Source organism: Chiloscyllium punctatum, chromosome 5 (assembly GCF_047496795.1).
Source record: "Chiloscyllium punctatum isolate Juve2018m chromosome 5, sChiPun1.3, whole genome shotgun sequence".
Taxonomy (NCBI): Eukaryota; Metazoa; Chordata; class Chondrichthyes; order Orectolobiformes; family Hemiscylliidae; genus Chiloscyllium; species Chiloscyllium punctatum.
Window position 1 is genome coordinate 21124941 of NC_092743.1, and position 24518 is coordinate 21149458.

The 24518-nt window shown below is 40.5% G+C and overlaps 1 long non-coding RNA gene across 1 annotated transcript; it reads left to right on the plus strand.

The window, feature by feature from the left end:
- Positions 1-7793: 7793 nt before the first annotated feature.
- Positions 7794-22841, plus strand: LOC140476732 (uncharacterized). Its single transcript, XR_011960579.1, has 3 exons — positions 7794-7885; positions 12754-12879; positions 21319-22841. It is a non-coding gene; the product is annotated as an uncharacterized lncRNA (long non-coding RNA).
- The last annotated feature ends 1677 nt before the right edge of the window (positions 22842-24518 follow it).

Below are 24518 nucleotides of genomic sequence, written 5' to 3' on the forward strand. Positions count from 1 at the left end.
GTATTGGTATTTTGGATTTTCTTTTATTTTTAACGCATTTAGATATTCCTGGTATAGTGAAAGAATTTAGATTTTAATCAAAAGAAGATGAGCTCTGTTTGGTCAATGGTCTACCAATAAATCTGTATAGTTGCTGTACTTACCTTAGCTGATGCTGCTGATTGTTTGAATTCCATTATGTCTGAAACTGTTGTAATGATTTTTAATTAGTTTTCCAAATATCTTCCACCATTACCTGGGAGTCTTCTTCCTTATGGATGACCACAACTACTCATCTTAACATGGGTTTTGCCTCCAGCAAGTATCTTTGCCTGATGCAGCAATGCATCACAAGAAATTACGTATGATAATGTGGTATTGAAGGATCTAACAAACATTTATTAAAGCTCACAAATATATAGAACTATTACATTCACAGGCTTATTAGTGTCTGGGTCAGTGTTAAACTATTTTGGTCACAACTGAGCAGCATGCATTCACGTGGCATATCATGCTTTAAGTGATCCCATGTGAGACCTTATACCCTCAGGTCACATGTTATGAAACAGTGATGACATCATAAGCACGTCTTTTAAGGGTATTATTAAGTACTGACCAAGACATAACAAAATAGAGACTGCATTTCTTCTCATTTTATTTATTTAATTGGATAGATTGATGTTTCTCTTTGAACCTTAACATGAAATTTTGTTGAAATCTAGCAAGGTCATATTCAACTAAATTGTAAAACAGAAAGAAACTGAGAATGCTGTAAAGCTCAGCATGTCTGGCAGCATCAGTGGAGAGAAATCAGAGTTAGCATTTCAGGTTGAACACGAAACGTTAAGTCTGATTTCTCTCCACAATTGCTGCCACACCAGCAATTCCAATAAATTGTCCCTCCTATCCTCAGAAAATTTCCTTTAACTAATGTAGTCCTACATTCTGGAATTCCCTCCCTGTGCCCTTCCATATGGTTTCATCATTTGCAGCCTTCCAAAACTTCCTCAGAACCTTCCACCCTCCACTGCAGTTCAAATCATATCTCAATTTTCCTCTGCCCTGATTTCCCTTCTGTTTGAAGTTAGAGTTGGTCGGTCCATCAGGGGAAATGCTTAGAACTGATTGCACAACTAATAGGTAGAGAACAACCCAGGGATAAACCTGATTATTGACTAACATGCTTGTTAAATAGCATGTTGCAGTTCAAAGTTTGTGAGAAGATTTGTAGCTCGGGTGCTAAGGATAGCTGGTCATGTCGTTTCATGGCTAGTTGGTGTTCATGGATGCGGATCGTTAGCTGTCTTCCTGTTTGTCTTATGTAGTGTTTTGTGCAGTCCTTGCATGGGATTTTGTACACTACATTGGTTTTGCTACATTGGTTTACTAAGGACCAGCTATCCTTAGTAGCCACACACGCAGATGACAAACAACATGAATTCGACTGGGACAACACTACTTTTATAGGACAAGCCAAACAGAGAACAGCCAGGGAATTCCTAGAGCCATGGCACTCATCCACAGATTCAATCAATAAGCACATCGACCTGGACCCAATATACCGGCCACTGCAGCGGACAGCTGGAACTGACAACCGGAAGCGGCAGAGATAAACCACTATAAATGCCGGAGGAAACATCACAGAAGCCCTTCACAGGAGGCTCCCAAGCACTGAGGATGTCACCTAGACAGAGGACGAAATGTCTGCAACACAAATTCCCAGCTCGGCGAACAGAACCACAATAGTATGTTGCAGTATAAAGCACATCTGCCTCTCTCTCAATCTGTGGACTGTCACTAAGTTGTCAAACTGCTTGTCAAATAAACATAGAGAGTGCTGAAGAAACAGCAGATCTGACAGCATCTGTGGAGGGAGAAACTTTGTTCTGAAGAAGACTGATACTGAAATTGAAATGTTAGTTCTGTTTCTCTCTCTCCACAGATGCTGCCAGACCTGTTGGGTTTCTCTAGCATTCTCTGTGTTTGTTTCAGACTTCCAGCATTTGCTGTAATTTCCACTCACCTGTTTGCCAAATAACCAGTACTGGATGCATAGAAATTTCCCCAAATTACATATTGGTATCCAAAGCCATTGCCTTTAGTTCCTGTTACAAATTTTGTTTCCTAAATAGAGTAATTTCATCTCCTTGACAACTGTTTGATGCTAAATCAGATTGTTCACAATTTTACTGTCACCTTTGATCCCGATATTGTTGTTCAACCACATAACTGTGTTATCCCTAGGAATATGTAGTTCCACTTTTGTAACATCACCCTACTTTGTGCCTGCCTCAACACACCTGCTGATATCCTCATTCATGTCTTTGTTACCACTAGACTTGACTATTCCTGTGTATTCTGAGCCAGCCTCTGTCATATTACCCAGCATAAATTTGAGGCTATTCAAATTTTTCTAACCCATGTTCCAGTTCAACAAGTTCTGTTCCCTTATTATCCTAGCGCTCACTAACCTGCTTTGTTGATTGGTCTTGAATTTAAAACACTCATCCCTGTTTTCTAATTCCTCCATGGCTTTGCCGCACTCTATTTTTGTGTGCCATAACATTCCAAATATCTGTACTCCTCAAATTCTGTCATCTGAAAGATTCCTCATTTTTATTGCTCCACCAGTGGTAGCCATGCCTTTAGCAGAAAAACCCTCAAATTTTGGAATTCTCTCAAAAAAAACTCTCTGCCTGTCTACCTCTTTCTCATTTAAGACAATACTGAAAACCTCTTATTCTTAAAAGTGTCTTGCCAGTGTCAAACATTGATTGAATATTGTGGTATCATGAGATGTTTTTCCAACTAAAAGCAATACACAAATACAAGTTGTTTTGGTATAAAGGAAAGTGAAAAAAATTGCCCATCTCTAATTATCCTTAAAGATGATGGCGAACCACCTTCCAGAACCGCTGTAGTCTATCTGGTGCAGGTATTTCCTCAGTGCTCTTAGGAAGGGAATCCCAGGATTGTGTCCTAGCAACACTGAAGGAATGGTGAGGATGGTGTGTGACTTTGATGAGAACTTGCAGGTGGTGCTAATCCTAAAAGCACCATTGTGTGAATCATAATCCTGTTTGCTTTGGGCAGGTTGTGGCAGTGTGTCCTGAGGCACATTTATAATTCCAAATATCGGAATACAGAAAGTTTTGTGGCAACAAAAAATAAAATCAAAGCACTGTAGATGCTGGAAATCTGAAATAAAAACAGCACGTGCAGGATAAACTCAGGACATTTGACAGCATATGTGGAGAAAAGAAAACAGAGTTAACATTTCGAGTCCCATGACTTTTCTTCAGAACTGAATAGAGCTAGAAAATTATGGTTTTTGTGATCTTGACAAAGTTGAGGGGGAACAGGTGGAACAGATAGTGAAGGTGCCCAGAGCATCAGGCAAAGGGAGTGATAATGGTCGTAAAGGATTGATCTTGATGTGAAATAGATGTGAATAATAGGTGTGGGTAGTCAAAAATAGTTTGGTTTTGATTGGAACAAACCCATTCAAACAAGAAACTTGGGGAAGAGGATGTATAATCAAAATTGAAGATATTATTCACACTCTAAAATTAATCTCAAATCCTGAAGCTGTGAAGTGCCTCGGCAGAAAAGGAAGAGCTTTTCTTCCAACTCGCATTGTGCTCTGCTGGAACACTGCGGCAGGTCTTAGATGATAATGTTAGCATAAGAGTAAGATAACATATTGAAATGACAAGCAGTTGAAAGTTTGAGGTCAACAACCTGTTGTAAACACTTTTTTATTTGCTTTATTTTTTTAAAGACCCAAGGTAATTTTTAAATGCATTAGCTCCATAAACAGCAGGAAACTGATTGAACCTTAAAATCCACTGCACTTTTGCAGTCTGCATATACAACCAGTAACCTGAGGATTGACATAGAGTCATAGAACTGTACAGCATGGAAACAGACCCTGCAATCTAACTTGTCAATGCTGCCCAAATATGCTAAATGAATCTAGTCCCATTTGCCAGCACTTCGCCCATACAAGGGCTTTTGCCCGAAACGTCGATTTCAAAGCTACTTGGATGCTGCCTGAACTGCTGTGCTCTTCCAGCACCACTAATCCAGAATCCCTCTAATCCCTTCCTATTCATATACCCATCCAGATGCCTTTTAAATGTTGTAATTGTACCAGCTCCATCAATTACTCTGGCAGCTCATTCCATACATACACTACCCTCTATATGAAAAAGTTGCCCCTTAGGTTCCTTTTAAATCTTTCATCTCTCCCCTTAAACCTCTGCCCTCTAATTCTGTACTCGGAAAAGACCTAGGCTATTCACCCTATCCATACCCATCATGATTTTATACACCTTTATAAGGTCACCCTTCAATCTCCAATACTTCAGGGAAAATAGCCCAATCTATTAAAAGCCTCTCGCTAAAGCTCAGTAGAGTGACCAAAATTGAACGCAGTATTCCAAAAGTGGCCTAACCAATGTGCTATACAGCTGCAACATGACCTCCCAACTTCTATAGTCGGTGCACTGACCAATAAAGACAAGCATACCAAATGCCTTCTTCACTGTCCTATTTGCCTGTGATTACACTTTCAAAGAACTAAACCTGCACTCCAAGGTCTCTGTTCAGCAACACTCCCAGGATCTTACTGCTAAGTGTATAAGTCCTGCCCTGATTTGCCTTTCCAAAATGGAGAACCTCACATTTATGGAAATTAAACTCCATCTGCCACACCTTGGCCCTTTAGCCCATCTGATCAAGGTCCTTTTGAATTCTGAGGTAACCTCTTTCACTGTCCACTACACCACCAATTTTGGTATAGTCTGCAAACTTATTAACGATACCTCCTATATTCATGTCCTTTTAGTCTCAACCAATTAAACTTTTAATCCTTCTTTGTGTGATTTTAACTTTGTCCACCCAAGTCCAACACCAGCACCTTAAAATTGTCATCACTCCTTTAATTAAGCACAGATAGAGTCATAGTCATAGAGGTGTACAGCATGGAGATAGACCCTTCAGTCCAACCTGTCCATGCCGACCAGATATCCCAACCCAATCTAGTCCCACCTGCCAGCACCCAGCCCATATCTCTCCAATCCCTTCCTATTCATATACCCAGCCAAATGCCTCTTAAATGTTGCAATTGTACCAGCCTCCACCACATCCTTTTGCAGCTCATTCCATACACGTACCACCCTCTGCATGAAAGAGTTGTCCCTTAGGTCTCTTTTATATCTTTCCCGTCTCACCCTAAACCTATGCCCTCTAGTTCTGGACTCCCTGGCCCCAGGGAAAAGATTTTGTCTATTTATTTTATCCATGCTCCTCAGATCCTCCAACCCTGGCAACATCCTTGTAAATCTTTTCTGAACCCTTGTGACCGGTGTGAAATGTTTTCTAAATCTCGAGTAGGAAAATAACTGATACACTCCCTCAAGTCAGGACTGAGACTGCGCCATATTTTGGATTCTACCCGATTTTAGGTTGTGTTTGGGACAGTGAGTGATCTGAATCAGATGGGGTCAAGGGTCATTTGAGATGCTAGAATAGACTGGCATGTCAGAGGTGAGAAAGGTAACAAGTCCAGTGCTGTGCAGAGCCTATTTGAAGTTGACTTCAATTGAGTAAAATTTTGCAAAAATATATACATTCTAAACGGTTGATTTTCAAACAACTCTGATTTCTTTAGGAAGATGGTTTTGAGTGTGCCTATATTTGGCATGGAAATTTAGACCAAACAAACAACAAACAAAGTTCAGTCAAACAATGTGCAGGTTATTTGTGTATTGTTGGATTGTTTTGCTTAAAACACAAGACTAATGATCCAGTTTCATATGGAAACAAGGGCAGCTCTGTGCCTGCATGAAGGGAGAAACATTGGTTGCGAGGGATATGGTAAATTAATGCAAATATTAAATTACCTTTTAGTTTGCTATTTATTATTAATGAGATGAATTTGCAGTAACTACAACAGAAACTAACAAATGGGTAGATAAATTGCTAACTACTTTGCAAAATATCACATGTATCAGTGGAAATTTATTTCTCAAAATGATCCATATTTTGCTTAGCAAAAAATCATCAACAATTAATTTTCTACAGCAAATCAGAGTCATTGGGGTGCAGTAGGGTGTCATTCCCCCACTTCAACCCTGTTGCCATGGAAGTTGTATCCAGCCAATTTCTTTTTGAAATCAATTTACTCCTAAATCCATCACCTTCATGTGGCAATGGGTCCTAGATCATTAGTTCTCACTACATAAGATTATTCCTCTTCACAATTTTTTTCCTACTATCACCTCCCACCACTCCCCCAAATACATGCGAGAATTCCTTTTCTCTCTTTCAAATAAAAAGAGAAAGCGAACTTTCTTGCTTGCTTTTCATCGCAGCAGAGCTACATCGAACCATGAAACTCATGAGGACAGCACCTCCCACATTGGTACAGATGAGCAAGGACCCTGTGCCCTCTTTGTCTGGCACAGGTGGAGAGCCAGCTCCTGTGCAGACACCCATTATACTCTCATTGATGGGATGCTAATTATTCTTACTTCAGAACAATTAAATCACTTAAAGTATGTGGATGGGAAATAAAAATTGCATTCCCTCCATGACCTTCCATCTTTATATCATTTGTGTGCAGGTCGAATCTGTACATACACATTATGGCCACCTTTTGGGTACAGGAAACCAACATGTACTTCACGCCAAGAAGTGCAATTGCAGGATGGCTGGAATCACAGAGCATACGAATGTGAAAGTTACTTCAAAATTTGTTTCTGGAATGTCTGCGTCACAGAATTATTTTGGTGTAGGAAGCTAGTCAACCCATGGTGTCTGACTTCATTACATGTCAGGTATTTTTCATCTATACATCTGAAAACCAAAAAGACCTAAAATCCAAAGGTCTTTTCAGAAGTGGACCCAAATGGGCCTGTAAACAGGCTGAGACCTTCACTTAACCTGAATGTTTTTAGAAGTGAAACACATTTTGTGAAGGGCCGGAAAGGACCTGTAAAGACCCAGGTGGGCTATAGTCAATCCATTAATGAAAATGTTTTTTAACCAAAAACCAGTTGGGTCCCGAAGATTCTCAAGCTATATCTATTGTCATGTCAGATTGCTGACTGTATTTTGAGACATAAATGTAACAAATCTTGGTTAATATTTCACAAACACCAAATCACATTTCAGCTTGTTTCCAAGACCAGAGTTTACTCATCCAAAGAGACTGGGGGGGTAAACTGTCATCTAGGCCAACAGTTATTGGTCTGGATGCACAGTAGGCCAGACAATTCCCTGCCTGTTGGGATTTTAGAATGATTTGAATAGCTTCTCGTTCCAGTTCACCACCTGCCACGGTGGGATTTGAAGTCATGTTTCCAGGACATTAGCCTGTGTTCCAACTTACTAAACCAGTGACAAATTTGATGTTTGTTAAGACCCTGGCGGTTACAGTTCACTCAGGTAATCAGAGTTGCTGAGGCAATGTGCATTTCTTACATACATGCTGGCATCTAGATTTATAAAATTCAAGATACAACATATCAAAGTTCGCAATGGTGACATTATAGAATATCAATTCTATGCAGTGGTATAAATTAATTTCTAGACAATGACAACATAATAGTAATAGGATTGGAGATTTAAAAATCTTTTCATATTCAGTTGATTCACATTTAAATAATATGTGTGAAATTTAATGCTGTGCATAAAAGATGTACAATTAATTATATCTGTGGGATTTAGTACTTAACATTTCATCTAGAGTGTTGTGTTTCTAAACACATGACAACAATTGCTAACAACATTTCCCCTTACATTTATAAAGCACAATTGAGAGAGCATTCATGCAAACTGCGGATCAAGATGAAGACTGTTTTATTCATCCTGCTTATGAGTTACTTCTTTATTCCATCAGGTATTTTTTTTATACAAACACAGACTTAAATTTAATGTTATATATCTCATTATTCAAGAAATTTAAAAAGAAATGTTCTGTTGCTTTACAAGTTTATTTTGGGCTCAATGTAAAGGACGATTGAACAAGCTTCTTCTGAAATAAAAGCAAAAGACTGAAGGTCTGAAAGAAAATAGATGCTATCAGACCAGCTTTCTCCAGCACTTTTGTTTTTAATTAAACTTTCTGTTATGCTGGGAACATAAGTGATTAATTGTTAGCAGAAGTCAATGTAACTGAATTTAACTTTCTCAATGACGTATGGTAGTTTGGGGAGTAGATGTTTGTGCTGTGGCGCTGACACAACATACTGTGGAAAATCAAGCCGAGAAGGTGCATAACAGTAAGGCAGGCCATTCGATTTTCCACATACAATCGCATTTAGGCTCACCTACCCCCTTTGAATTAATTTCTGCTTCCTCAGGTGGCTGCTCATTCAGTTTACATGGCTCTCAACTCTGGACTACTTTCTCTACACCTCTACATTTCTTTACCTCAATTTCCTTCTATAAGAAACTCCTGCAAACTTAATTATCTACTTCTGGAGGTTAGTATCTTATGCTTTGTTCCTGTGAAGAGCTGAGGATTAATCACATGATAGTCATAGAGATGTACAACATTGAAACAGACCGTCTGGCCCAACCCATCCATGCCGACCAGATATGCGAGATAAATCTAGTCCTATTTGACCCATATCCCTCTAAACCCTTCCTATTTATATACCCATCCAGGTACCTCTTAAATATCATAATTGTACCAGTCTCCACCACTTTCTGTGGTAGCTCCTTCCATACAAGCACCACCCTCTGCACGAAAAAGCTGCCCCCCTCCAACCCTGGGTCCCTTTTAAATCTTGCCCCCCTCATCTTGAACCTATGTCCTCTACTTTGGATTCCTCCACCCCAGGGAAAAGACCTTGTCTATTCACCCTATCCATGCCCCTCATGATTTTATAAAACTCGATAAGGTCACCCCTCAGTCTCTGACACTTCAGGGAAAATAGCCTCAGCCTATTCAGCTTCTCCCTGTAGTTCAAACCCTCCAACCCTGGAAAGCTTTTCTGAACTCTTTCAAGTTTCACAACACTCTTCTATAGCATGGAGACCAGAATGGAACACATTATTCCAAAAGGGGCCGAACAAATGTCCTGTACAATTTCCTGATGAAGGGCTTATGCCCAAAATGTCGATTCTCCTGCTCCTTGGATGCTGCCTCACCTGCAGTGCTTTTCCAGCACCACACTCTCGACAATGTCCTGTACTGACACAACATGACCACCCAATTCCTATAGTGAATGCACTGACTAATAAAGGGAAGCAGACCAAATACCTTTTCATTATCCTGTCTCCCTGAAACTCCACTTTCAATGAACTATGAACCTGCACTCCAAGGTTTCTTTGTTCAGCAACACTCTCCAAGACCTTACCATTGTGTGTAAGTTCTGCACTGATATGCCTTTCCAAAATGCAGCAGCTCACACTTATCGCAATTAAACTCCACCTGCTACTCCTTGGCCCCTTGGCCCATCTAATCAAGATACTGCTGGACTCTGACGTAATCTTCTTCGCTATCCAACAATTTTGGTGTCGTCTACAAACTTACTAATCATACCTCCTATATTCACATTCAAATCCCTTATATGAATGATGAAAAACAGTGGACCCAGCACTGATCCTTGTGGCACACGACTAGTCACAGGTGTCCAGTGATGTAAGCCGTTGTAATAGTGTATGGAAATTGAGCAGCTGCTGAGACTAGTGGTAAAATTGTTATAAATGCACTTAGAAATGTATTCACTGCCCTTAAGCATTGAGCTTTTTCTGACACCTTCAAGGCTAGGTGTTCCCACTGTCTTTTTATTGTGTGGCTAGAAGATGTCCTTCCCCTATCACAGATCATAGAGTCATAGAGATGTACAGCATGGCAACAGACCCTCCGGTCCAACCCCGTCCATGCCGACCAGATATCCCAACCCAATCTAGTCCCACCTGCCAGCACCCGCCCATATCCCTCCAAACCCTTCCTATTCATATACTCATCCAAATGCCTCTTAAATGTTGCAATTGTACCAGCCTCCACCACATCCTCTGGCAGCTCATTCCATACACATACCACCCTCTGCATGAAAAACTTGCCCCTTAGGTCTCTTTTATATCTTTCCCCTCTCACCCTAAACCTATGCCCTCTAGTTCTGGACTCCCCGACCCCAGGGAAAAGACTGTCTATTTATCCTATCCGTGCTCCTCATAATTTTGTAAACCTCTATTAGGTCACCCCTCAGCCTCCAACGCGGTAGGGAAAATAGCCCCAGCCTGTTCAGCCTCTCCCTATAGCTCAAATCCTCCAACCCTGGCAACATCCTTGTAAATCTTTTTTGAACCCTTTCAAATTTCACGACATCATTCTGATAGGAAGGAGACCAGAATTGCATGCAATATTCCAACAGTGGCCTAACCAATGTCCTGTATAGCCACAACAGGACCTCCTAACTCCTGTATTCAATACTCTGACCAATAAAAGAAAGCATACCAAATGTCTTCTTCACTGTCCTATCTACCTGCGTCTCCACTTTCAAGGAACTATGAATCTGCACTCCAAGGTCTCTATGTTCAGCAACACTCCCTCGGACCTTACCATTAAGTATATAAGTCCTGCTATGGTTTGTTTTCCCAAAATGCAGCACCTCGCATTTATTTGAATTAAACTTCATCTGCCACCTCTCAGCCCATTGGCCCACCTGATCGAGATCCTGTTGTAATTTGAGGTAACTTTCTTTGCTGTCCACTACACCTCCAATTTTGGTGTCATCTGCAAACTTACTAACTATACCTCTTATGCTCGCATCCAAATCATTTATGTAAATGACAAAAAGTAGAGGATTCAGCACCGATCCTTGTGGCACTCCATTGGTCACAGGCCTCCAGTCTGAAAAACAACCCTTCACCACCCTCTGTCTTCTACCTTTGAGCCAGTTCTGTATCCAAATGGCTAGTTCTCCCTGTATTCCGTGAGACCTAACCTTGCTAACCAGTCTCCAATGGGGAACCTTGTTGAACGCCTTACTGAAGTCCATATAGATCACATCTACTGCTCTGCCCTCATCAATCCTCTTTGTCACTTCAAAAAACTCAATCAAGTTTGTGAGACATGATTTCCCCCACACAAAGCCATGTTGTCTATCCCTAATCAGTCCTTGCCTTTCCAAATACATGTACATCCTATCCCGCAGGATTCCCTCCAACAACTTCCCCACCACCGACGTCAGGCTCACTGGTCTATAGTTCCCTAGCTTGTCCTTAACACCCTTCTTAAACAGTGGCACCATATTAGCCAACCCCATTCTTCCAGCACCTCACCTGTGACTATCGATGATACACATATCTCAGCAAGAGGCCCAGCAATCACTTCTCTAGTTTCCCACAGAGTTCTAGGGTACACCTGATCAGCTCCTAGGGATTTATCCACTTTTATGCATTTCAAGACATCCAGCACTTCCTCCTCTGTAATCTGACATTTTGCAAGGTGTCACCATCTATTTCCCCCACATTCTATATCTTCCATATCCTTTTCCACAGTAAATACTGATGCAAAATACGTGTTTAGTATACCCCCCCATTTGCTGTGGCTCCACACAAAGGCCGACTTGCTGATCTTTGAGGGGCACTATTATCTCCCTAGTTACCCTTGTGTCATTAATATATTTATAAAAACCATTTGGATTGTCCTTAATTCTATTTGCCAAAACTATCTCATGTCCCCTTTCTGCTCTCCTGATTTCCCTCTTAAGTATACTCCTACTGCCTTTATACTAAGGATTCACTTGGCCTATCCTGTCTATACCTGACATATGCTTCCTTCTTTTTCTTAGCCAAACCCTCAATTTCTTTAGTCATCCAGCTGCAGCTCGATTTGATGGACAGGGTAGTTTCTTCTCTCTTTAAATGTTGTCCCTCCTAATGACCATAGTTTCTTCCTAAGAGGCTTTCAGTGTTGATTTTCTGTTCTAGTTTAGACTTTCAAAGGAGAGATACACAGAAGATTGCTCAAATACTGTTAAAAACATACCAATGTATTTTTACTCATATACTTGAAAAACATTGATTAAGTGAAAACATTATGAAGTCAACAGTGTCATATTTAACATGCTGAATTCTAAATCTTGAAGGCAGTCCCAAACAGAAGCCAGGTGCCAACACTGCTGTTATCCAAGGAATATTGCCAAAAACTGCTCTCACAAAACTTTGACAGCCAACTAACAAGGGCTTTGGCAGGACCCCAAGAACAGGCTGATTCCTTTGTTGTCAGGCACTAGGGCCAGTATTATATATTGTTGTATTGTCAAGAAAGGGGGTTGGTTAGCTCGGTTGGCTATATGGTAAAGAGCAAAGAGCAAAGAGCTAATTAATCAGGAACCAGTTGTATGCATGAAGCTGTTCTGGCATAACGGGGCACATTCACAGCAGCACTGTCAGGTACAACACAACACTGACAGCAGGTCAAAATGGATTAAAGTTGAATAGCTCTAAGCTTTGTCAACATATTTGATTACTTCTAACATCTGGAAATCTAAAGTCATAACATCTAGCAACCTTCTCTTAATTCCACACAACCTTAGGGAGGGAATCAAAGAAAGAACTCAGAATGCATAATGAATGTGTGATCCAGATGGGAGGACAGCCAATATAAAGTATAAAAAAAAGATAGTGGATCTCAAAAACACTAAAATATGTAATTCTGTTAAGAAATAACAAATTCTTAGTTTGTATCTTTGCTACTAAGGGTAAAACTGCACAGTGCTAAGGTTGTTGCTGTGTTTACTCTGTTTGCAGTTGTCCCCTTGCAATGCTACAGCTGCACTAATGCTCAAAGCAATGAAATCTGCAACCAGAACTCACCGGTAAATTGCACAGGTAGTCAGGACAGATGCATGGTATCCCAGGTCAGCGCAACTATACGTAAGTTTTCATTACTAATTATCTTATAAAAGCTGCCATTTGAGCTCATAAGTTAAACTATACAGTATTAGACATTCATCAATGTTGTACCTTTTTGAGGCTTTTGATGAATCCATCAAACATATAGAAAAAGAAACGTTTTCATTCCTGCTAGAATATCCAGAAGTGCAGAAAAGAAATGGGATGTTATCGGAGAACTTTCTGAAACATGAATTGGTGGAATGCAGGGAAACAAACCACATCCTCATCTTCACCACTGTTGACTGTGCAATATATTCAGGGAAATTTGTCTTGCACCAAGGTAGAGCAGGAAGGTGAGATGACAAGTGTTTTTGTCATGGAGATGAAGAAAATAGAATCATAGCTATCTAGGTTCTTGTAATCACCTAACAAGTTCAACATTCTGGCATCTCATACAGATCAAAAAATTGACAGTGGTACCTTGGAAAAATAAATCATTCAAGTGGAAAAGGATATGGAAGATATAGGAAGTAGGGAAATAGATGGTGACACGTTGCAAAATGTCCATATGACAGAGGAGGAAGTGCTGGATGTCCTGAAACGCATAAGGGTGGATAAATCTCCAGCAGTTGCTGATCAGATGTACCCTAGAACTCTGTGAGAAGCTAGAGAAGTGATTGCTGGGCCTTTTGCTGAGATATTTGTTTCATCGAAAGTCACAGGTGAGGTGGTGGAAGACTGGAGTTTGGCTAACATGGTGCCACTCTTTAAGAAGGGTAGTAAGGATAAGCCAGAGAACTATAGACCAGTGAGCCTGACGTCGGTGGTGGGCAAGTTGTTGGATGGAATCCTGAGGGACAGGATGTACGTGTATTTGGGAAAGGCAAGGACTGATTAGTGATTGTCAACATGGCTTTGTGCGAGGGAAATCATGTCTCACAAACTTGATTGAGTTTTTTGAAGAAGTAACAAAGAGGATTGATGAGGGCATAGCGGTAGATGTGATCTATATGGACTTCAGTAAGGCGTTCGACAAGGTTCCCCATGGGAGACTGATTAGGAAGTTTAGATCTCATGGAATACAGGGAGAACTAGCCATTTGGATATCCTGGCTCAAAGGTAGAAGACAGAGGGTGATGGTGGAGGGTTGTTTTTCAGACTGGAGGTCAGTGACCAGTGGAGTGCCACAAGGATCGGTGCTGGCTCCTCTACCTTTTGTCACTTACATAAATGATTTGGTTGCGAGCATAAGAGGTACAGTTAGTAAGTTTGCAGATGACACCAAAATTGGAGGTGTAGTGGACAGCGAAGAGGGTTACCTCAGATTACAACAGGATCTTGATCAGATGGGCCAATGGGCCGAGAAGTGGCAGATGGGGTTTAATTTAGATAAATGCGATGTGCTGCATTTTGGGAAAGCAAATCTTAGCAGGACTTATACACTTAATCATAAGATTCTAAAGAATATTGCTGAACAAAGAGACCTTGGAATTCATTTTCATAGCACCTTGAAAGTGGAGGTGCAGGTAGATAGGATAGTGAAGAAGGTGTTTGGAATGCTTTCTTTTATTGGTCAGAGTATTAAATACAGGAGTTAGGACATCATGTTGCGGCTGTACAGGACATTGGTTAGGCCACTATTGGAATAATATGTGCAATTCTGGTCTCCTTCCTATCAGAAAGATGTTGTGAAACTTGAAAGGGTTCAGAAAAGATTTACAAGGATGTTGCCAGGGTTGGAGGATTTGAGCTATAGGGAGAGGTTGAACAGGCTGGGGCTGTTTTCCCTGGAGCGTCGGAGGCTGAGGGGTGACCTTATAGAGGTTTACAAAATTATGAGAGGCATGGATAGGATAAATAGACAAAGTCTTTTCCCTGGGGTGGGGGAGTCCAGAACTAGAGGGCATAGGTTTAGGGTGAGAGAGGAAAGATATAAAAGGGACCTAAGGGGCAACTTTTTCATGCAGAGGGTGGTACGTGTATGGAATGAGCTGCCAGATGAAGTGGTGGAGGCTGGTACAATTGCAACATTTAAAAGGCATTTTGATGGGTATATGAATAGGAGGGTTTGGAGGGATATGTGCTGGGTGCTGGCAGGTGGAACTAGATTGGGTTGGGATATCTGGTTGGCATGGACGGATTGGACCGAAGGGTCTATTTCCATGCTGTACATTTCTATGACTCTATGACTCTAAGTGGGAATACTTAAGAATGCAGTGATATTAAGATACAGTACAGTAACAGAAATAGACAGAGTTCCCAGTAGCCATGAGCAAAGATCCAGACAGCTGTAGACAGCCAAGTTTCAGGATCACTGCTTGAAGCTGAGTGGATCCTTCAAAATAATGTGCAGGATCCAGTCTTAGTGATCCACATAGACACCAATGACCTGGATGGAACTGAAGAAGAGCTTCTGCTTAGGGAGTATGAGCAACCTGGTGTGAAGTTAAAAGCCGCCTTGAAAGCTCTTCGCAATTAAGTATAATAATCTCTACTTTATTACCTGAATCACAAACAAACTGGGATAAATATATAGGTTGTTCTAGTATAGCACACATTTCGTCAATGCAAATTGGCTATCATGTGATTGATAAATTGTGGATGCTGTTTGGATAACGCAAACTTACTACTGAACGAGTGTACTGATTTTCCATAGCAATCTTCAACAGTGCGATTCTCTATAGAGGTTTGTTGTTGTGGTTCTGTTCACCAAGCTGGGAATTTGTGTTGCAGACGTTTCGTCCCCTGTCTAGGTGACATCCTCAGTGCTTGAGAGCCTCCTGTGAAGCGCTTCTGTGATGTTTCCTCCGGCATTTATAGTGGTTTGTCTCTGCCGCTTCCGGTTGTCAGTTCCAGCTGTCTGCTGCAGTGGCCAGTATATTGGGTCCAGGTCGATGTGTTTGTTGATTGAATCTGTGGATGAGTGCCATGCCTCTAGGAATTCCCTGGCTGTTCTCGGTTTGGCTTGTTCTATAATAGTAGTGTTGTCCCAGTCGAATTCATGTTGCTTGTCATCTGAGTGTGTGGCTACTAAGACCATAAGACATAGGAGTGGAAGTAAGGCCATTCGGCCCATCGAGTCCACTCCGCAAGATAGCTGGTCGTGTCGTTTCGTGGCTAGTTGGTGTTCATGGATGCAGATCGTTAGCTGTCTTCCTGTTTGTCCTATGCAGTGTTTTGTGCAGTCCTTGCATGGGATTTTGTACATTACATTGGTTTTGCTCATGCTGGGTATTGGATCCTTCGTCCTGGTGAGTTGTCTGAGAGTGGCTGTTGGTTTGTGTGCTGTTATGAGTCCTAGTGGTCGCAGTAGTCTGGTGTCAGTTCAGAAATGTTTTTGATGTATGGTAGTGTGGCTAGTCCTTTGGGTTGCGGCACTTCTTCATTCCGTTGTCTTTCCCTTAGGCATCTGTTGATGAAATTGCGGGGGCATCCGTTTTTGGTGAATACATTGTATAGGTGTTCTTCTTCCTCTTTTTGCAGTTCTGGTGCACTGCAGTGTGTTGTGGCCTTTTTGAACAGTGTCTTGATGCAACTTCTTTTGTGTGTGTTGGGGTGGTTGCTTTCGTAGTTTAGGACTTGGTCTGTGTGTGTGGTTTTCCTGTATACCTTTGTGGTGAATTCTCCGTTCGGTGTTCTCTGTACCATCACGTCTAGGAATGGGAGTTGGTTGTCCTTTTCTTCCTCTCTAGTGAATCGGATTCCTGTGAGTGTGGCGTTGATGATCCGGTGTGTGTTCTCTATTTCTGTGTTTTTAATGATTACGAAGGTGTCATCCACGTATCTGACCCAGAGTTTGGGTTGAATTTGCGGTAAGACTGTTTGCTCTAACCTTTGCATTACCACTTCTGCTATGAGTCCAGAGATGGGTGAGCCCATGGGTGTGCCATTGATTTGTTCATATATTTGGTTGTTGAATGTGAAGTGTGTTGTGAGGCACAAGTCCAGCAGTATTTGTTGATAGGTTCAACGTCCTGTTGTCTGTTCTGTATGTCCAGCAGGTTGGCTATTGTTTCTCTGGCTAGGGTTTTGTCGATAGAGGTGAACAGTGCCATTACATCGAATGAGACCATAGTTTCTTCTTGTCTATGTGTATATTTCTGATGATGTCCAAGAATTCCTGTGTTGATTGTATAGAGTGTCTGGATCCGCTGATCAGGTGTTTCAGTTTCTGCTGTAGTTCTTTAGCCAGTTTGTGTGATGCTGTCCCTGGTCGTGATACTATGGGTCTGAGTGAGATGTCTGGTTTGTGCACTTTCGATAACCTCTATAGAGGTTTTTCATAGTGTGGGGTTGCAGAGGAACTGTTGCATTATAGCAGAATGACCTATAGTTAGAGAGTTAAATACATGGCTCAAGGATTAGTGAGAGAAACAACTTTTGATTTGTAACGCACTAGCAGGAGTACTAACGGAGATGGGATTGGTATTGGTGGATGTTCTTCACCTGAACCTGTGTGCAACTGGGGCAGCAAAGAGGACTTTAAAGTAAATAGTTGGGGAAATAGGTCACATGAGGAAATATGCAGTAAGTTAAAGGGCTAGATCCATGCAAGAGAACAAGTTAGTATTCATTAAAGATTGGCAAGAAGGAACAGAGTGTACAAACTTAAGAATGTGCCAGAAGTTTGGATAGAGGTGATAAATAGCAATGCATTAGTTGAGAATCATGCATTAGATCTCAGGTCTCATAACAGTGTATTGTAAGACAGAGCTCAAAAAGAAATAACGGGGATTTGTAAGGAAGTTACATCAATAATCATGGGTGATTTTATTCTGAGCATAGATCAGACAATCATATCAGCAAAAGTAGCCTGAAAGATGAGTTTTAGGATTTTGGAACAGTTCTTAGAGCAGCACATTCTAGAGACAACTAGACAGGAGGCTATTCTAGACTTGGATGCGTGCAAGTGAAGAAATCTCTAGGTAGCAATGATCATAATGTGATTGAATTTTGCATTACATTTGAGGGAGAGAAGGGCAAGTCGTATTTCAAATTTAAATAAAGAGTATGAGGTCAGAGTTAGCCAAAGTGAACTGAGAGAATAAGGATGTACTGTTAATATCTCTGGACTATTAATCTGGAACTCCAGACTAATGTTTTGAGGATGTGGATTTGAATTCAGCTTTGATAATGGTGATGTTTGAATTAATTAAAATTATGAAATAAAAGCTAAACTAATGTTGACATATAATCATTGTAAAAACCTTTGGTTTACTAATGTCCTTCAGGGAAGGAAACTGCTATCCTTACCTGGTCTGGCCTACATGTGACCCAACAGCCACTGCAATGTAATTGATTCTTAACTACCCTCTGGGCACTTAGGGATAATTAGAATGAATGAATTATAAAAAGGTAAAATGGTAGGACATTTATTCCACTGTGCCCAGCAAATATATATTCCACTGAAAATGACTCTAGAAGAAGCATGCAGTACTTGTGGCTCACGAAGGAAGTTAAGGATAGTGTGAAATTGAAATAAATTGCAAACCATGGAGACTAGAGGAAGGTCAGAAGATTGGAAAGAGCTTAGAAATCAGTAGAGAATTATTACAGAAATACAAGGAAAGAATTATGCTGGCTAGAAATGTAACAAAAATCTGGGAGTTTCTAGTATTTAAAAGGAAAAGCAAACCCTTGAAGAGAGAAGATGTGAAGGTGCCAGTGTTGGGCTGGGGTGTTCAAAGTTAAAAATCACACAACACCAGGTTTTAGTCCAATAGGTTTAATTGGAAGCACTAGCTTTCAGAGCGACACTCCTTCATCAGGTGGTAGTGACATCTGATGAAAGAGCCACAACCACCTGATGAAGGAGCAGCGCTCCGAAAGCTAGTGCTTCCAATTAAACCTGTTGGACTATAACCTGATGTTGTGTGATTATTTTAACCTTGAAGAGAGAGACTGATTAGTTAATAATGGGAAATGAGGAAATGGCAGAATGTTGAATAAGTATTTGTATCTGTCGTCACTGTGGAAGGCACAAAAATCATTCAAACTATCCTTGGAAATTAAGAAGCAAATGGGAGGGAGGAACTAAAAACAATCTCAATCACTCAGGAAAAATGTACTGAGAAAACTATTAGAACTAAAGGTTAACATTCCCTGGGCCTGATGGTCTTCATTGTAGTCTCTTGAAAAAATGGCTATAGAGGTAGTTGATTCATAATTGTAATCCTCCAAAATTCATTAGATTCTGCAAAGATCCCAGCAGACTGGGAAATCACAAATATAACATCTCACGACAGGAGGGATAATAAAAGCAGAAAACTATAAGCCAGTTAGCATATCTGTCTTCGGGAAAATGCTAGATTATTATCTCCATTATTAAGGAGGTAATAGCAAGATTCTTAGAAAGTCATAGTGTAATCAGACAGAGTTTTGTGAAAACAAAATCATGTTTCAGTAATGTATTGGGGTTTTTTTTTGAAGTAACTATAAAATGTAACCTTTCGATGTAGTGTTCTTGGATTTCCAAAAGGCATTTGATGTAACATCAAAAGTTACTTTACAAAGTAAGAGCTTATGATGTAGGGAGTATCATTTTAACATGGAGACAAGATTAATTAGCTAACAGGAAGGAGAAAAAGTACAGTAATTTTTAGATTGGCAAGCTGTTACTAGCTGAGTACCAGTGAGGGATCAGTGTTGGGGCCTCAACTACTTATAATCAACATCAATGGACTTGAAGGGACTGGATGAATGGTGACTGAATTTGCTGATATCACAAAGTTCCATAAGCAACTAAGTTGTCAAGATGACATAAAAATAGTCCATAAAGGAATTTATATAGGTTAAGTGATTGAACAAAAAAGAATTAGCAGATGCGGATAACATAGGAAAATGTTATTTTGTCCATGTTAACAATACAAAACAACTGCATAATATTTGAATGCAGAGAGACTGCACAACTGATTAGCTAAGAGGGATCTGGGTGTCCTAATAAATAAAGAATAAAAGATTGTGCAGCAGAGAATTAAAAAGGCAAATTGAAGGGTGATCTTTTTTTGCCGGGGTAACTGAAAATGAAAGTAAGGAAACTATGCTACAGTTTTACAGAATGTTAGCAAGACTACATCTGGAGTACCGTGTACACTTCTGATCTCCTTACTTAAGAATATAATTCAGCAGGAAATAATTTAGAGAAAGTTCTCTTGGGATGAGTAAGTTGGGGCTATACCCATTGCAATTTTGAAAAATGAGCGGTCATCTGATTGAATCATGCAAGTTCCTGAGGGGCTTTGGCAGGGTGAATATTGACAGAACATTTCCCTTTGTGAACAGTCTAGAATCAGGGGGACACTGTTCCAAAGTAAGGAATCTTCATTTAGGATTTAGGTAAGAAGAATTTTGGACTGTCATAGGGTGTTTGGTGCGTGGAATTCTCTCCTCCAGAGACTAATGGAAACTGGGTATTTGAATATGTTCGAGGATAGTTCAAGGGTGGGGGATTGGGTCTGCGTGGGGTCTCTTCGTGAGTGGGGAGGGGGGGGGGCTTGGCTCAGACGCATTGGGCTAAATGGCTTATAGGGATGCTATGATAAACTAAGTATACATTTGATCCACAAGAGAGTTGGGCAGACAAAAAATGAATTTGAGCAATCGGTTCAGACATGATTTCATCAGGCTCAAGTAACCAAATGGCCTACTCCTGCTTCAGTATTTGTTTGTGAGAGATTGGCTATATTGTTGTTCTGCTGTATAGTGCTATATGTTGCAAAAACCCTGAATGTCAGTTACTGTTTAGAATGGACAGCCAATCTCAAACTGATTTGCTCGAGTGTATGAGGTGAATTTCTAATCCCTTTGGACAACATAAAATGTAGAACAATTCAGAGCAGAACAGGCCCTTCAGCCATCGATGTTGCGCTGATCTGTAAACTAATCCCATCATCCAACACTATCCCATCATCATCCATTTGCTTATCTAAGGATTGTTTAAATGCCCCTAATGTGGCTGAGTAAACTACAATGGCAGGCAGGGCATTCCATGCCTTTACCACTCTCTGAATAAAGAACCTGCCTCTGACATCTGTCTTAAATCTATCACCCCTCAATATGCAGCTATGCCCCCTCGTACAAGCAGACATCATCATCCTCGGAAAAAGACTCTCATTGTCCACCCTATCTAATCCTCTGATATGTAATATTCAAAGAACATCTTCTTGGCAGATGGAAGGAATAACCAAATAACCTACTCATGCCCTTGTTAATGATGGCTTCCATTAGCTACCAATGTGAGAAAGCAGCCTTATCTATCACTGTGGCTATACAACCAGCAGGCTCTTAATTATTCTCCAAATGACAAGGCTAAGATCAATAACAATTTGTAAGAATCACATGTCTCCTGCTGGTGTGTTGTAACTCCTTCCTGGAATCACAGAAGAGTGTTCAGTAAAGTCACAATACTGATTAAAATATTAATATAACTGATGCTTGAAAATTAATGAGCTTAAATTATCTTTGCTCTCATCATTCTAGTGGGAAAAGAAGTAACTACTTTGACAAAGGGCTGCATTGAAAATTCGATGTGTACTGGAACCATCAGTGTCATAACCACCAGTGCTGGGACTAACTGCTGTGATAAGGACCTATGCAATGTGAATGGTTCAGTTACTTTCCATGAAAACAAATTGATGCTTACAGCTTGTGCAAGTCTCATTTGGCTAATCCTCAAGCTGATAAACTAGTTTGGGCTTTTAACATGTAGAATGCAGCTTTTGCTTACGCTGATCTAATTACAAACCAGCTTACTAATTTTACTTAGAGCAAAAATCCACGAACAAAAGTTAGCTGATGCATTTTGAAGTTTCTAACTTTGCATTCATGCCATGATTTACTATAGTGATCCCATATTGATCAAAACGCAATCAAATACTACCACATGCTTACTATCCTGTCACTCAAAAAATAGGCAAACCAAATTAATAAAATAACTTAAAGATATTTAAGTATCAAATGAACACTTACCGACTTCATGAACAACGTCACCAGTGATTATGGCCAATTTTACTCCATTTGCAACTATTCCATAAGATTAAAGCAAAACTGTTCCATAGGATTAATGAGACCTCCATTAAATGTGACCTCCATAGCATAGAGAAAAAATTGCTATAAGTAGTTGTACAACAATAAAAAAAGGGCAGCACAGTGGCCAGCACTGCTGCCTCACAGCACCAAGGACCTGGGTTTGATTCCACCTTTGGGCAACTGTCTGTGTGGGGTTTGCACATTCATACCATGTCTGCATGGGTTTCCTCCCACAATCCAAAGGTGTGCAAGTTAAGTGGATTGGCCAGGCTAATTTGCCCATAGTGTCCAGGGATGTGCAGGCTAGTTCGATTGGTCATGATAAATAAGGGATTATAGGGACAGGGTAGGGTCTGGGTCTGGGTGGATGCTCTTTGGAGAGTCAGTGTGGACTCGATGGGCCAAATGGCTTGCTTCCTCACTGTAGGGATTATATGAATCATTGGCACAATTAGTTTTCCTCATGTTACTATAGTCAACACAATTGCATTCAATTGTAAGGTTAAAAATATCTGTCATGCATTTATGTAATTATTAGAACTGTAATTGGATTCATGTTTGTGAAGAATCTATTTAACTAATTTTACCATATATAATTTGCGCTTCTAATGATGTGAGATAGAATTGGTTATGTTAATGTAAAAGTCTTGCCCACCCGTACCTCTGTAATCTTGTCTAACATGACAATTCTCTGAGATTTCTGAATTGCTCTGATTTCCCAAATTGAATCAATGCATGATTGACAGTTGTACTTTAGGCTGCCGACCCTAAGCTCTGTCATTCCCTTGCTTATCTTTCCATTTGTTTGCTTATGCAGTTTTGATTATCTCCCCCAATGTCCCTTCATATGGCTTGGTTTCAAATTTTGCTTGATAACATTCTTGTGAAGCACCTTGAATGATGTACTTTGCTGAAGGTGATATATCAATACAAGCTTTTTATTGTGGCAGTAATGAATAAATGTATAATATGAACTTTGAGTGATTTTGTTACTGCAGCATTTGAAAGAGGCAAAGGTTGTTTCACGTCATTCCCTACATCAACTACACATAATGTTTCCTAAGGTGAATACATCTGACCAACAAGATGGTTCATGTATAGGTCGCAAAGGCTACTCACTAGGTGTGGTGAAAATAATAGACGATTACCTTTCAGTGGTCATCACTCCTGAACATGATGATTGACAATCGGATTTGAATAGGATTTATGGTAAAAATAATAATATTAAATTAAATGCACACATAATTTTAAATAGAATTAAGAACTTGATAACAGATAGTCCAGATGATATCCACCTGAGGGCCCCTTTTTCAATTACAGTTCATTAACCTCCAAAATAATTCATATGGTCTGATGCACTTTCCATCAATCAAATAAGAGACAAGAGGACCCAGATAAATATAAGTCTGTTAGTTCGATATCCTTAATAGGAAAAAGGACTAGGGGGATGAGAGGGTTTAATTTAGATAAATATGAGGTATTGCATTTTGTTCTGACTAACCAAGAATTGCTGCATACAATTCCGGTCACCCATATTGTTGAGGGGCATGGATAGGATAAATAGACAAAGCCTTTTCCCTGGGGTGGGGGAGTCCAGAACTAAAGGGCATAGGTTTAGGGTGAGTGGGGAAAGATATAAAAGAGACCTAAGGGGCAACTTTTTCACGCACATGTATGGAAAGAGCTGCCAGAGGAAGTGGTGGAGGCTGGGACAATTGTAACATTTAAAAGGCATTTGGATGAGTATGGGAATAGGAAGGGTTTGGAGGGATATGGTCCGGGTGCTGGCAGGTGGGACTAGATTGGGTTGGGATATTTGGTCGGCATGGACAGGTTGGACTGAAGGGTCTGTTTCCATGCAGTACATCTCTATGACTCCATGGCGCAGAAAAGATTTATGAGGACGTTGTCACGACTGTAAGATTTGAGCTATAGAGAGAGGCTGAATAGGCTGGGGTTGTTTCCTCTTATTATTTAATTAAAAAATACGATTAGATTTGTGAGATTGGAAGTTTGGAATGGAGAAGTAGTAACCTCCCTTTTGAAGGAAGACCATGGTGAATGCCATCTCTGTTCCAGATATTTTTTAATCAACCGGTTCAGGCACGTTATCATACAGCAGGTGGGACAAGAACCCGGGCCTCCTGGCGCAAGGTAGGTACACTACCACTGCACTGCAAAAACACCCATATTGTTGAGGGGCATGGATAGGATAAATAGACAAAGCCTTTTCCCTGGGGTGGGGGAGTCCAGAACTAGAGGGCATAGGTTTACCTGCCAACCTACTCTGAGATGTTATAATATCCACGTAGAGCAAGTGGGACTTGAATCCAGGACTCTTGGCTCAGAGGGAAAGACATTATCACTATGGCACATAAGTCCGTCTACCCACAATTACTGCTCCATCTCCCACTTGTGTGTGTTAGTTGTAACACATTAGCACCCATACTTCTTGAGTCAAAGGGACCAAGGCTCAAGTCCCACTCCAGTATTTGAGCACACAAACTAAAGCTGAAATGCTAGTGCAGTATTGTAGGAAAATGTTGTACTGTTGGGATATAAAACACCCACCTGCCTAGTTGGGTGGATGTAAAGGGTCCCATAACATTATTTTGAAGGTGAGTACAGGAGTTATCACGAGTGATTTGGGC